Source organism: Heterodontus francisci, chromosome 16 (assembly GCF_036365525.1).
Source record: "Heterodontus francisci isolate sHetFra1 chromosome 16, sHetFra1.hap1, whole genome shotgun sequence".
Taxonomy (NCBI): Eukaryota; Metazoa; Chordata; class Chondrichthyes; order Heterodontiformes; family Heterodontidae; genus Heterodontus; species Heterodontus francisci.
Window position 1 is genome coordinate 72,311,610 of NC_090386.1, and position 12,502 is coordinate 72,324,111.

Here is a 12,502-nt window from a genome sequence, read left to right on the forward strand (position 1 = left end):
GAACGATCCGCCTACATGACAGCGGAGTGCATTGGCGATGGACTGAAATGGTTTTTTTTATATGGGTTGGGTTTGTCCAGCGACGGGTGTATTCGTTTATCTTGGTACTAAGTGAGGCTGAAGGGGCCTTCTCTCTTTTGTCTCTTAGTCTGCCTTTTCATACTCTGAAAATAAAAGTTGACGGACCATTTTTATAACTCCTTTAAAACTAATTTCTGTAGGAAATGCAGTTCTTAAATTTTTATTCACGTTTGGAGTCTTTATCGCTTCAGGTTTAAGATGGAGATCATGTCACAAGGAGGTTTGAACTACCCCGAGTTGTTTTGGTATTTAATTTTAGTTGTTTGAGACTCTGTGTTTAGGGTAAAACAATTTTATTAGATACTTTTTCCTCTGCTTCCTTTTTTTAGTTGTCTGTCAAATAGGGGTCTGGTCTTTTAAAGACGGATGGGTCCATCTGCTCAATACTGTCCTCGCCGTGCCCTGCCCCGCCTGCGCCCAAGGCGCCGCCTCATTGGCTGGCAGCCACTGTCTGGACCAGCGGCACCGTGCCTCCTATTGGCTGCTCACGACGTCATTCTTAGCCTTGTCTCGCCCCGTCCGTTCATGTCGTCTTCACCTCGGAGAGGCAGGAGTTGCAATGTTGTAATGTAGGAGAGCTGTCCTGATGCACAACACATGGCTAACATGGCGCAGGCCTTAATCTCGCTCAGACCCTGTGGGTTTCTTTGTACTTTTTACATAAACTTTCTTTTGTTTTGTTTGTCTCTGCCTTTTCTTTCAAGTTGTTCATTCGCATGGGCCAACGAACCAGCCCTTATTGTTGGTGTCTCGTACGTGCGGCTGAAGCCTATGTAGATGCTGTTTTGTATTAATCCTTGGTGTTGCTCAACCCTATTTCAAAATACAAAACATGGAAATTTATCGCCAGTCTCCACGAAATAAAATACATTTGAAGTACTGAGGGAGGCAGCATTAAAAGTGCGTTGTGCTTTATTTTTATACTATCAATATTGAAGAGAAAAGGGCTGGTTAATCGTGAGAAATTACAGTTTGGATGTATTAAAGGATATTAAATGGCATAATGTTTTTATTTCACAAGTGTATGGCTGTAGAGATAGGAATGAAATAAGAACTAATTCACTTTGAAACGTTTTACTGTGTTAAAGGTGCTATATTAAATACAAGTTGCATCAAGCAGGTGTTGAAATGCTTCAGTGAATGCTATATTTAATTTGCTTTTAAGGATATTTCATCTTGAATATTAACTTGCCTGTTACATTTTTGAGAAGTTTTTTTCAATTGAATGTCAGCATTGACACATTAACTGTTTTAAAGAGTGTCAATACTTGCAGGATAAATTTTAGTTCAAAAGTTCAAAAATACTTTACTGAAACAAAAAACAAAGTTTGCATAATGATTTTCAGTTGTATTGCTAAGTGTTCTTTGAGTTCTTCACAATACCAAAACATTACATGCATGCCCTTATGTGAACTACTTATTTCACTGATAGTCTATGCTGCCTAGACCTAGAGACTTAAAGGGACTGCATTTGCCATATCTATCTTTATCAAAGAATCCCTAAATATTTCTGCAACTGAGTGCTGGGATGAATACAATCTAGCCCAGTTATTTTATTTAGTTAGATCATATTCAACTCCACAGTAATACTAATATTACACCCCTGACTAGACCCATCTTGGAAAATACACTTTGCTGCAGACCTTGCAGTCATGAACAACATTGTTATTGTGACCATATTTTTTATTTGGGAGAGATTTAAAAATTACTTTACGCAGTGAATTGTTACAATCTGCAGTGCACTACTGAAAAGGGTGGTGGAAGCAAATTCAGTAGTAACTTTCAAAGTGAATTGGACATGTGTTTAAATGAAACATTTGTAGAGCCATGGGGAAAATGGACGGGCATGTGACTAATGACATCCTTCAATGCTATACGATTTTATGGTGCATTATTCCTCCAAGTGCTCTGCAACCTTTGACTCAGTTGGCTACACTATCCTTGAAGGTGCCTTCTTCATTGCTAGTTGTGTGGGAGTGTCCTTGCTTGGTTTCATTTTCACTAATCCAGTGCAGTCAGAACATGAGCAATGAATTATTTCCTACATCCACACTATCACCTTAAAATCCCCCAAGGATCCATCCTGGATCTCCACCCCCGTTATCTTAATGTTCACATGTACAAGGATGGTACTCAGATCTACCTCTTCACCGCCCCCTACCACCTCTGCTGTTTGTCTGACATCAGTTTAGCATGGGCAGAGGATTAAACTAGGTGCAGATAAAGAGAAACAATGCACAGACCTGATGGGCCAGGTGTCCTTTTTTTCTGATCTGTTAGCATTCTAAGGCAATGCTGGTAACTGTTCCCCAGTCTCCTGGAGTGGCAGTTACTGTAGTTGAATGCCTGTATATGCAGAGCTTTTGTTTCCTCCTTCATTCTGGTTCACTCTACCTCTTCATCCAGATCTCCCATTTCTTAGATTTTGAACTGTTTTCACTTCTAGCTTGAAGTACAGCTTATTTGTGCTGGTAAGCCACCTGATCCTGCCAATTGTTACCTATCACTCAGTTGGTCATCTACTATCAGATCACCCATGCTCAATCTCTTTCATTGCATTCAATGGTATTAATAATTATTGTTTTATTCTATTTTACATTTTTGTTCCAAATTGCAGGCCAACCTTTGCTGGAATGTCATTGCAAAGAAAATCGCATACTCCAGAATACACATGTTTGTTATATTCTGTACTCCATTCCAAATGAAGGTGGATAAATATCTCAAATCTAGACTCCTTGAACTTAAGTTCAAGACATTTAATAGCTAACTTCATTTAATGTGCAAATACTGAACATAAACCTCAGTCAGTTATACACATTTTATGACTTCTATTAAAATCTATAACCGTACTCGAGGGCTAAAAATCCATCACAGATTAAGTATTCACACGTTTTGTACAAGAACGTTTAGCTGTCAATCCCATGAGGTGAGTCTCAACACCAGATTAAGATGCTGAAAGTAACACTATAGGAAGAAATTTAAGTTTTGTCATAAGTAAATTATAAAGCATGTAATAATCTCATTGGAGAGAAATAAGATTTACTAATCCTTATTTTGAAATTGATTGGCAGCTGATGGAAAGGTACAAAGGGTACAATTTTGATTGGCTGCTGCAGAATTCTATGCAGGGTGGATTGATTACTTGGTTACTGAGCTCCATGGCTCATGCTCTTGTGTTGCTGCAGTCATCAGTCCTCAAAGATGGTGGCATTACAGATCCTACCTGAGAGCAAGTTTGTAATCCGAACAAGAGATTGATTTTGAACAAATGCATGAATTCTTCCACACTGCAGTGTGCCTGAGCAGTCAATTACACTTGCCTGCAAATCAGCGATGCCATACATTTGACACCATGTCTCTTTCCTGGAATGGTTTGTTGAATTGTTTGTACCCCTCATAACATTTGACTGCACCTAATCTAGATGGTGATGAGCTGTTATAGCATACAGGGTACACTATTTCCATGTAGCACACTGTTAAAGAAAACCTGGTGTCATTTCAATTTGTGGTGCAGCAGTGCTTCATTTCACATTGTGATAGTCTGGCCTTTACTCTAACAAGTATGCCGTTTTGGATACTGTTGGGGGGGCGGGGGGGATGGCCTATCGGGAAAACAGCAGCAGCCAGAGCAGTGGCACCATGGCTGGCACTGTTGTTCAGCAGGGAGGGACAAAGCGCAGAAGAGCAATAGTTATAGGGGACTCTATAGTCAGGGGCACAGATAGGTGCTTCTGTGGACATGAAAGAGACTCCAGGAAAGTATGTTGCCTCCCTGGTGCCAGGATCAAGGATGTCTCTGAACGGACAGAGGGCATTCTGAAGGGGGAGGGTGAACAGCCAGAGGTTGTGGTACACATCGGTACCAATGACGTAGGCAGGAAGAGTGATGAGGTCCTGCAGGGGGAGTTAGGTAGTAAGTTTAAAAAAACAGGACCTCTAGGGTTGTAATCTCTGGATTACTCCCTGTGCCACGTGCCAGTGAGGCTAGAAATAGGAAGATAGTGCAGCTAAACACGTGGCTGAACAGCTGGTGTAGAAGGGAGGGTTTCAGACATCTGGACCATTGGGCTCTCTTCAGGGACAGATGGGACCTGTACATGAAGGACGGGTTGCATCGAAACTGGAAGGGCACTAATATCCTGGCTGCAAGGTTTGCTGGCGTCACTCGGGAGGGTTTAAACTAGTGTGGCAGGGGGGTGGGAACCAGAGCAGTAGGACATCTAGTGAAGTAAATGAGGAGGACATAGTAAATAAGGCCAGTAGGACTAAGGGGAAGAGCAGGCAGGGCGATGTTGCTGAGCACAGCGGGACTGGTGGTCTGAAGTGCATTTGTTTCAATGCGAGAAGTATAACAGGTAAGGCAGATGAACTTAGAGCTTGGATTAGTACTTGGAAATATGATGATGTTGCTATCACAGAGACTTGGTTGAGGGAAGGGCAGGATTGGCAGCTAAATGTTCCAGGCTTTAGAAGCTTCAGGCGGGATAGAGGGGGATGTAAAAGGGGTGGGGGAGTTGCATTACTGGTTAAGGAGAATATCACAGCTCTACTGTGGGAGGAAACCTCAGAAAGGTCATGCAATGAGGCAATATGGGTGGAGCTCAGGAATAGGAAGGGTGCAGTATTGATGTTGGGGGTTTACTACAGGCCTCCCAACAGCCAGCGGGAGGTAGAGGAGCAGATATGTAGATAGATTTTGGAAAGATGTAACGGTAACAGGGTTGTAGTGGTGGGTGATTTTAACTTCCCCTATATTGACTGGGACTCACTTCGTGCTAGGGGCTTGGATGGGGAAGAATTTGAGGAGCATCCAGGAGGGCTTCTTGAAACAGTATGTAGATAGTCCAACTAGGGATGGGGCCATTCTGGACCTGGTATTGGGGAATGAGCCTGGCCAGGTGGTCGAAGTTTCAGTGGGGGAGCATTTTGGGAGCAGTGACCATAATTCCATAAGTCTTAAGGTACTTGTGGATAAGGATAAGAGTAGTCCTCGGGTGAAGGTGCTAAATTGGGGGAAGGCTAATTATAACAATATTCGGCAGGAACTGAAGAATTTAGATTGGGGGCTGCTGTTTGAGGGTAAATCAACATCTGACGTGTGGGAGTCTTTCAAACGTCAGCTGATTAGAATCCAGGACCAGCATGTTTCTGTGAGGAAGAAAGACAAGTTTGGCAAGTTTTGGGAAGCTTGGATAACGCGGGATATTGTGAGCTTAGTCAAAAACAAAAAGGAAGCATTTGTAAGGGCTGAAAGGCTAGGAACAGATGAAGCACTTGAGGAATATAAAGACAGTAGGAAGGAACTTGAGCAAGGAGTTAGGGCTAAAAGGGGTCATGAAAAGTCATTGGCAAACAGGATTAAGGAAAATCCCAAGGCTTTTTATACATATATAAAGAGCAAGAGGGTAACCAGGGAAAGGGTTGGCCCACTCAAGAACAGAGATCGGAATCTATGCGTGGAGCCAGAGGAAATGGGTGAGGTGCTAAATGAGTACTTTGCATCAGTATTCACCAAGGAGAAGGACTTGGATGATGAGCCGAGGGAAGGGAGTGCAGATAGTCTCATTCATCTCATTATCAAAAAGGAGGAGGTGTTGGGTGTCCTGCAAAGCATTAAGGTAGATAAGTCCCCAGGGCCTGATGGGATCTACCCTAGAATACTGAGGGAGGTAAGGGAAGAAATTGCTGGGTCTTTGACAAATCTTTGCATCCTCATTGGCTGCAGGTGAGGTCCCAGAGGACTGGAGAATAGCCAATGTTGCTCCTTTGTTTAAGAAGGGTAGTAAGGATAATCCAGGAAATTATAGGCCGGTGAGCCTTGCGTCAGTGGTAGGGAAACTATTAGAGAGGATTCTTCGGGACAGGATTTACTCCCATTTGGAAACAAACAAACTTATTAGCGAGAGACAGCATGGTTTTGTGAAGGGGAGGTCGTGTCTTACTCACTTGATTGAGTTTTTTGAGGAAGTGACGAAGATGATTGATGAGGGAAGGGTGGTGGATGTTGTCTATATGGACTTTAGTAAAGCCTTTGACAAGGTCCCGCATGGCAGACTGGTGCAAAAGGTGAAGTCATACGGGATCAGAGGTGAGCTGGCAAGATGGATACAGAACTGGCTCGGTCACAGAAGACAGAGGGTAACAGTGGATGGGTGTTTTTCTGAATGGAGGGATGTGACTAGTGGTGTTCCGCAGGGATCAGTGCTGGGACCTTTGCTGTTTGTATTATATTTAAATGATTTGGAGGAAAATGTAGCTGGTCTGATTAGTAAGTATGCGGACGACACAAAGGTTGGTGGAGTTGCGGATAATGATGATTGTCAGAGGATACAGCAGGATATAGATCGGTTGGAGACTTGGTCGGAGAAATGGCAGATGGAGTTTAATCCGGACAAATGTGAGGTAATGCATTTTGGAAGTTCTAATGCAGGTGGGAGGTATACAGTAAATGGCAGAACCCTTAGGAGTATTGACAGGTAGAGAGATCTGGGCGTACAGGTCCACAGGCCACTGAAAGTGGCAACGCAGGTGGATAAGGTAGCCAAGAAGGCATTCGGCATGTTTGCCTTCATCGGTCGGGGCATAGAGTATAAAAATTGGCAAGTCATGTTGCAGCTGTACAGAACCTTAGTTAGGCCACACTTAGAATATTGCGTGCAATTCTGGTCACCACACTACCAGAAGGACGTGGAGGCTTTGGAGAGGGTACAGAAGAGGTTTACCAGGATGTTGCCTGGTCTGGAGGGCATTAGCTATGAGGAGAGGTTGGAAAAACTTGGATTGTTTCCACTGGAACGACGGAGGTGGAAGGGCGACATGATAGAGGTTTACAAAGTTATGAGCGGCATGGACAGAGTGGATAGTCAGAAGCTTTTTCTCGGTGGAAGAGTCAGTTACTTTAAGGTGTGAGAGGCAAAGTTTAGAGGGGATGTGCGAGGCACTTTTTTTTTTTATACAGAGTGGTGAGTGCCTGGAACTTGCTGCCAGGGGAGGTGGTGGAAGCAGATACGATAGCGACGTTTAAGAGACATCTTGACAAATATATGAATAGGAAGGGAATAGAGGGATATGGGCCCCGGAAGTGCAGAAGGTGTTAGTTTCGGCAGGCATCAAGATCGGCGCAGGCTTGGAGAGGCGAATGGCCTGTTCCTGTGCTGTACTGTTCTTTGTTCTTTATTGCTTTTGGCTAAGATATCTATTGTTTTGAATATTAAATGGCCCATGAGCTTCATGTGCATATAATGAAATTAAATGTAGTTTAGCAGTTTTACTGCACTCATATTACAGTATCTTTAGAATGCATTGTTCTCCGTGGTCATTTTTGAGATTAAAAGGGAATTTTTTAAAAACTGAATTGTGGTAAGCCTAAATTAAGCTAAATCGTTTCATAACCCTAAATGTTATTCGAGAAGATACCATCATACTCTCAAAGGTAGAGATCCAGTGTGTTGGCACTATCGAGCAAAGGCAGATTCGGTAGATCGGACACATCCGCAGAATGGAAGATGATCGCACACCCAAGGACTTTTTGTATTGAGGTAGCAGGGGCCAAACGACTCGTGGGGTTCCCAAATCTCCACTTCATGGATGCTTGCAAGCGTGACATGAAGGCCCTAAATGATGATTGCAATTGTGAGTCACTAGCTTGCGAAAGGGAAATGGCAACATATCCTGTGGACTGGTGTGCACTACCACAATGACCAGTTGCTACAGCAGCTTGACAACAGGCGTTACGTCAAAAACAGCGATGCACCCTGGGATGTTTTACTGCATTAAAAGTGCTATATAAATACAAGTTGTTGTGACCACAGTTCAGACACTAAATAAATGTTAAATTAGTTCCTCTTTATGTTGTATACTTTGAGATTGCGAGTTTAAAAACAAGCTGGGGTGCATTCACTTTAGACGGAACTCCTCACCATTCCTAGCCTCTGGCAATTAAGGTGCATATAAATTGTAGATTTTTGGTAATGTAGCAATGATTTAGCATTCTTGTTACTTCTCTGCAGTCCTTGTTAATGAATTAGTTTTATTTAGACATCTAATCAAAAATTTATTGTGGGTGCCAAGTATGAAATTTAAAAAAAAATATATATTCAAAATTACTTAAGTTGAGCAGTGCTCGTTTTGCTTGCTGTGATCCCCACCTCTTATCACTGCAATCATCAATTCTCAAAAGGTGGTAGTATTGTAGATCTTACCTGAGAACAAAGTAAATGGTTGTAATCTGGACAAGATTCATGTGGTCTTTACTGCAAGTGAAGAGAAGAATTTTTTGTGTGCTACATATAATCTGTAAGCATGTTTTTCTTTTGCAACTTTGATGCACGTAACACAGTGGAAATCTTTCTCATATAGCTTGTGAACCCTGAAGCTAGTTATATGATGCAAGGATTTAATGAAGTGACGTAAGATCAAGAAATCCATACAGATCCTACAGGTTGAAGCATGTGAAAATGCTGGGTTATGCAATGTGTGGTGAATCTGCAATTGATATCAGTTATGATGGCCCTGCCGTCCAACAATAGATTATTCCTTTATTCCTAGTTACAAATCTATTAACATTTTAGTGGGATTACAAAAAATTACCAAGATTGAATGTTTTAATATATTCCATTTTGTCACATGAAATATTTCTCTCCAGGTATGGAAGGCAAGCATGGTGATCTGTTAAATTTTCGTGAAATTCATCGAGCAAGATGACCATACCTGGGCGTTTTAGACTGGAATAGAATATTTTGGGCTACTGTTGGGATATGTTGGTGTAATCGGGCAGCTAGGGTCAACAATTTATTAAAAGGCCTTCATAGAATGGCATAATACAAGCAGACCATTTGGCATTTGTGCCTGCACTGTAGAGTGCTTTGGCTGTTCATAATTGCTGTTTTGTCGTGATAGGTCCTTGTCCCTTAAGTGTCAGAATGAATCTTGTAACAATTGTACAGATAATTTTAAAACTAAAGACCATAATTGCAGCCTTGAGTATTGTTGAAACTGGCACTGAACTTGGAGTATTTTTTTTAATCCACTTGATTTTTCAGTAACAATTGAGTGCTGCATAGCCTGATCAAAAGTTTACAATACTTTGATTAGATGCTTAACTATACATTGCTCTCTTGTAGCAGTTTTAGCAGCTCTGCAGCACAGGCGTGTTTAAGTGTGATTGTGGTTGAGCATTTCAGTCATGTGCCTTTTGAACTAGCCTCATAACCACTAGTCATTGGTTTGTTGAGTAAGCTCTATAAGTCCTCCAGTATGGAAGTGGGTTTTGATATTCATATTAAATTGCCTGTGTGGCAACAATCAAAAAGTGTGAGCAATACACAATTGAGGCGTGTGTGTTGGATGGGGAGTTACCTGGATGAGAGTTCTTTGCACAAATGGTTGAATCATAAGAAATAAAATAGATGAATTTGAAGCACAAATTCAGATTAAAGGATATGCTGTAGTATTACAGACCATTACAGTGACCTGGCTACAAACTGGGTATGATTAAGAACAAAATATTCCAGGCAGTAGGGATGTCGAAAGGAGTAGGAATAGCAATATTGATAGAATCACAGCAGTGTAAAGAATGACTATCAATAAGGGGAATCAGGCAGTGGAAACAGTATGGGGATGACTAAGAAACAGTAAAGGATGCGAGTGTCTGGTGGGAGTTGTCTATAGCCTGTAGACAGTGGTGATGCTGTGTGGAACTGTATCACTATGGAGATCAGGAAAGCATGTGATGTAAATAATGTGGTTCTGGTGGGAGATTTTAATTTTCACAAACATGGAGAAGCAAAATAGCTCCGAGTAAAGACAGTGAATTTCTAAAATGTATTTTGGGCAGTTTTATGTTTTAATATTGGGTTTGAGAGGGAGAAGCAAAAGACCGAAACCAAGATTTTAGTTTTAGTTTTAGAGATACAGCACTAAAATAGGCCCTTTTGGCCCACCGAGTCTGTGCCGACCATCAACCATCCATTTATACCAATCCTACACTAATTCCATATTCCTACCACATTCCCACCTGTCCCTATATTTCCCTACCACCTACCTATACTAAGGTTAATTGGCCATTATAAATTGCCCCATCACCTCGGAAGTCTTTGGCATGTGGGAGGAAACCGGAGCACCCGGAGGAAACCCACGCAGACACAGGGAGAACTTGCAAACTCCGCACAGGCAGTACCCAGAATTGAATTGTTGCAGGATGATTTTTGCTCAGGCATATCTTCCTCATCTAAGGCCTCCCCTTTCTGTAGTATTAGATTGTGCAGAGCACAGCAGACTACCACAATACACAGAATCCTCATCGGGGTATACTGCAGGACTCCACCAGATCAATTGAGGCAACGGAACCTCATCAGCAGCTCCATGGTCACTCGGGTGCAGCCATGGCAAGTGTTGTACCTCTTCTTTGCTGCATTGCGGCGTTCCTCCCAGGCGTCAGAAGCCATGTCTTCAACTGGTAGCCCTCATCCCCGAGAATCCATCCCTGAAGCCAATCAGGAGGCATTGAAAAGATGAGGCACCAGGGACTGTTGAAGTATGTAGGCGTTGTGGCTGCTTCCTGGTAAGTGGGCACACACCTGCAGGAAACGCTCACAGGTGCTCACAGACCAGTATAATGTTGATTTAATGAAAGTCCTTCCTATTGATGAAGCTGACTGGCTGGTTCACGGGAGCCTTGATGGCTACATGAATGCAATCTGTTATGACTTGCACCTGTGGGAATCCAGCTATGGCCCCGAAACCGATGGCCCTCTCAGCCTGACTGTCAGGGTCAGTCCAGTAGCGCACATAGCTGCCGGCTCTTGAGCAGGGTATTGGTCACCTCCTTGATGCAGCAGTGGGCTGCAGCCTGGGAGAACCTGTACATGTCCCCAGTGGATCCCTGGAAAGATCCAGATGCGTCAAAGTTTAGTGCCATGGTAATCTTTAGGGCTACTGGACAGGGTGGCCCCAAGTCCCAGAGGTCGCAAATCATCCTGCAGAAGGCTGCCTCCCTGGAGATTTGTAGTCTTCGTTGACTGTGTCACTTGGAGATTTGGAGGTAAGTGATGCGAGTCCTGTAGAGTCTCTGGCGTATGTGGATCCTTCTTGGCCTGGCCAGCTTCTGCTACTCTTATTGTGGAGCTTCAGGGTCAGGCACAGCTGCCTCTTTTCAAATCCTCTCTGGCCACAGGAGAGGTACCAGAGGACTGGAGGACAGCGAATGTGGTACCATTGTTCAAGAAGGGTAGCAAGGATAAATCAGGTAATTACAGGCCAGTGAGTCTAGCATCAGTGGTTGGGAAACTATTGGAAAAAATTCTGAGGGATGAGAAATAAATTGACCACAGGGCTCAGCTGTTGGTAGGTGAACCTTCAGATAATGAATGTGGAATATTCCAAGTAGTGGTTGGCAAAGTACAAAACCACTACATTCCCTGAATGAAAAAGCTCCATATGCATTTAACTATCCATGGTCAATAAACAAGGTAAGAGATAGTATTAAGCTAAGAAAGGCTTACACAAATTTAAAAAAAAAAAGAAAATCCAGCAGACTTGAAAACTAAAGAAAACAAAAGATACAAAGACAGTAATAAGGTGAAAAATGGAGCATGAGCCAAAACTTGCAAAGGATATCAAAGCCAACAGTAAATATTTTAATAAACTGAGGAGGAGAGTGGTTGGGGTAATGTGGACCTATTAGAGCCACATGCAGGTGAGATTATAATGGATAATGAAATTGCAGACTTGTTAAATGAATTCTATATATTTACAATAGAATTTTTAAAAATCTTAATGGAGAAAATAATAGGTAGATAAATTTCCAGGACTTGAGAGTTTACACCCTATGGCATTAAAAGAAATGGATGGCGAAATTGTAAATGGGTTTGTAATTTTTCAAAGTGCTCTAAATTGGAGATTGGTCGTCCTTGGATTGAAAAATTTGGGTTGGAAAATTGCAAATGCCACTCCATTATTTAAGACAGGAGGAAACCTACAGACCTGTCAGTTGTAGCGAAGTTACTGGAATCTGTCATGAGGGGCAAAGTAGTAGAGAATTTGAACAAGTAAGAGCTGATCAGAGATTCTGAATGGATTTGTGATGGGTAGGTCATGTGTGACAAATTCAGTTGAATCTTTTCAGCAGGCCACTAACTGGGGTAGACATGGAGTTCCTATGGATTTTATCTATGTGGGCGTACGTACAGAAGGCATTTGATAAATTCCACACAGGAGATTCTTAGCATTGTAAGCACATGTAATTGGAAATAATCTTGGGACATGGGTTGAAAGTTGGGAGGTAGGAAACAGTAGGGTTTAAAAAAAAAAGTATGTGTCAGGATGTGAACTATGATGTTCTCCAGAGATGTACTGGGGCCTCAGCTTTTCACCATATGTGTTAATGACTTGGATGCAGGATTAGGAAATTGTATACCTAGTT

The 12,502-nt window shown here is 42.3% G+C and overlaps 1 protein-coding gene across 2 annotated transcripts in view; it reads left to right on the forward strand.

Annotated features, from left to right (window-relative positions):
* The window catches only part of LOC137378197 (microtubule-associated protein RP/EB family member 1-like), a 71,755-nt gene that overhangs the window by 246 nt on the left and 59,007 nt on the right, over nt 1-12,502 (forward strand). The window lies entirely within an intron of this gene.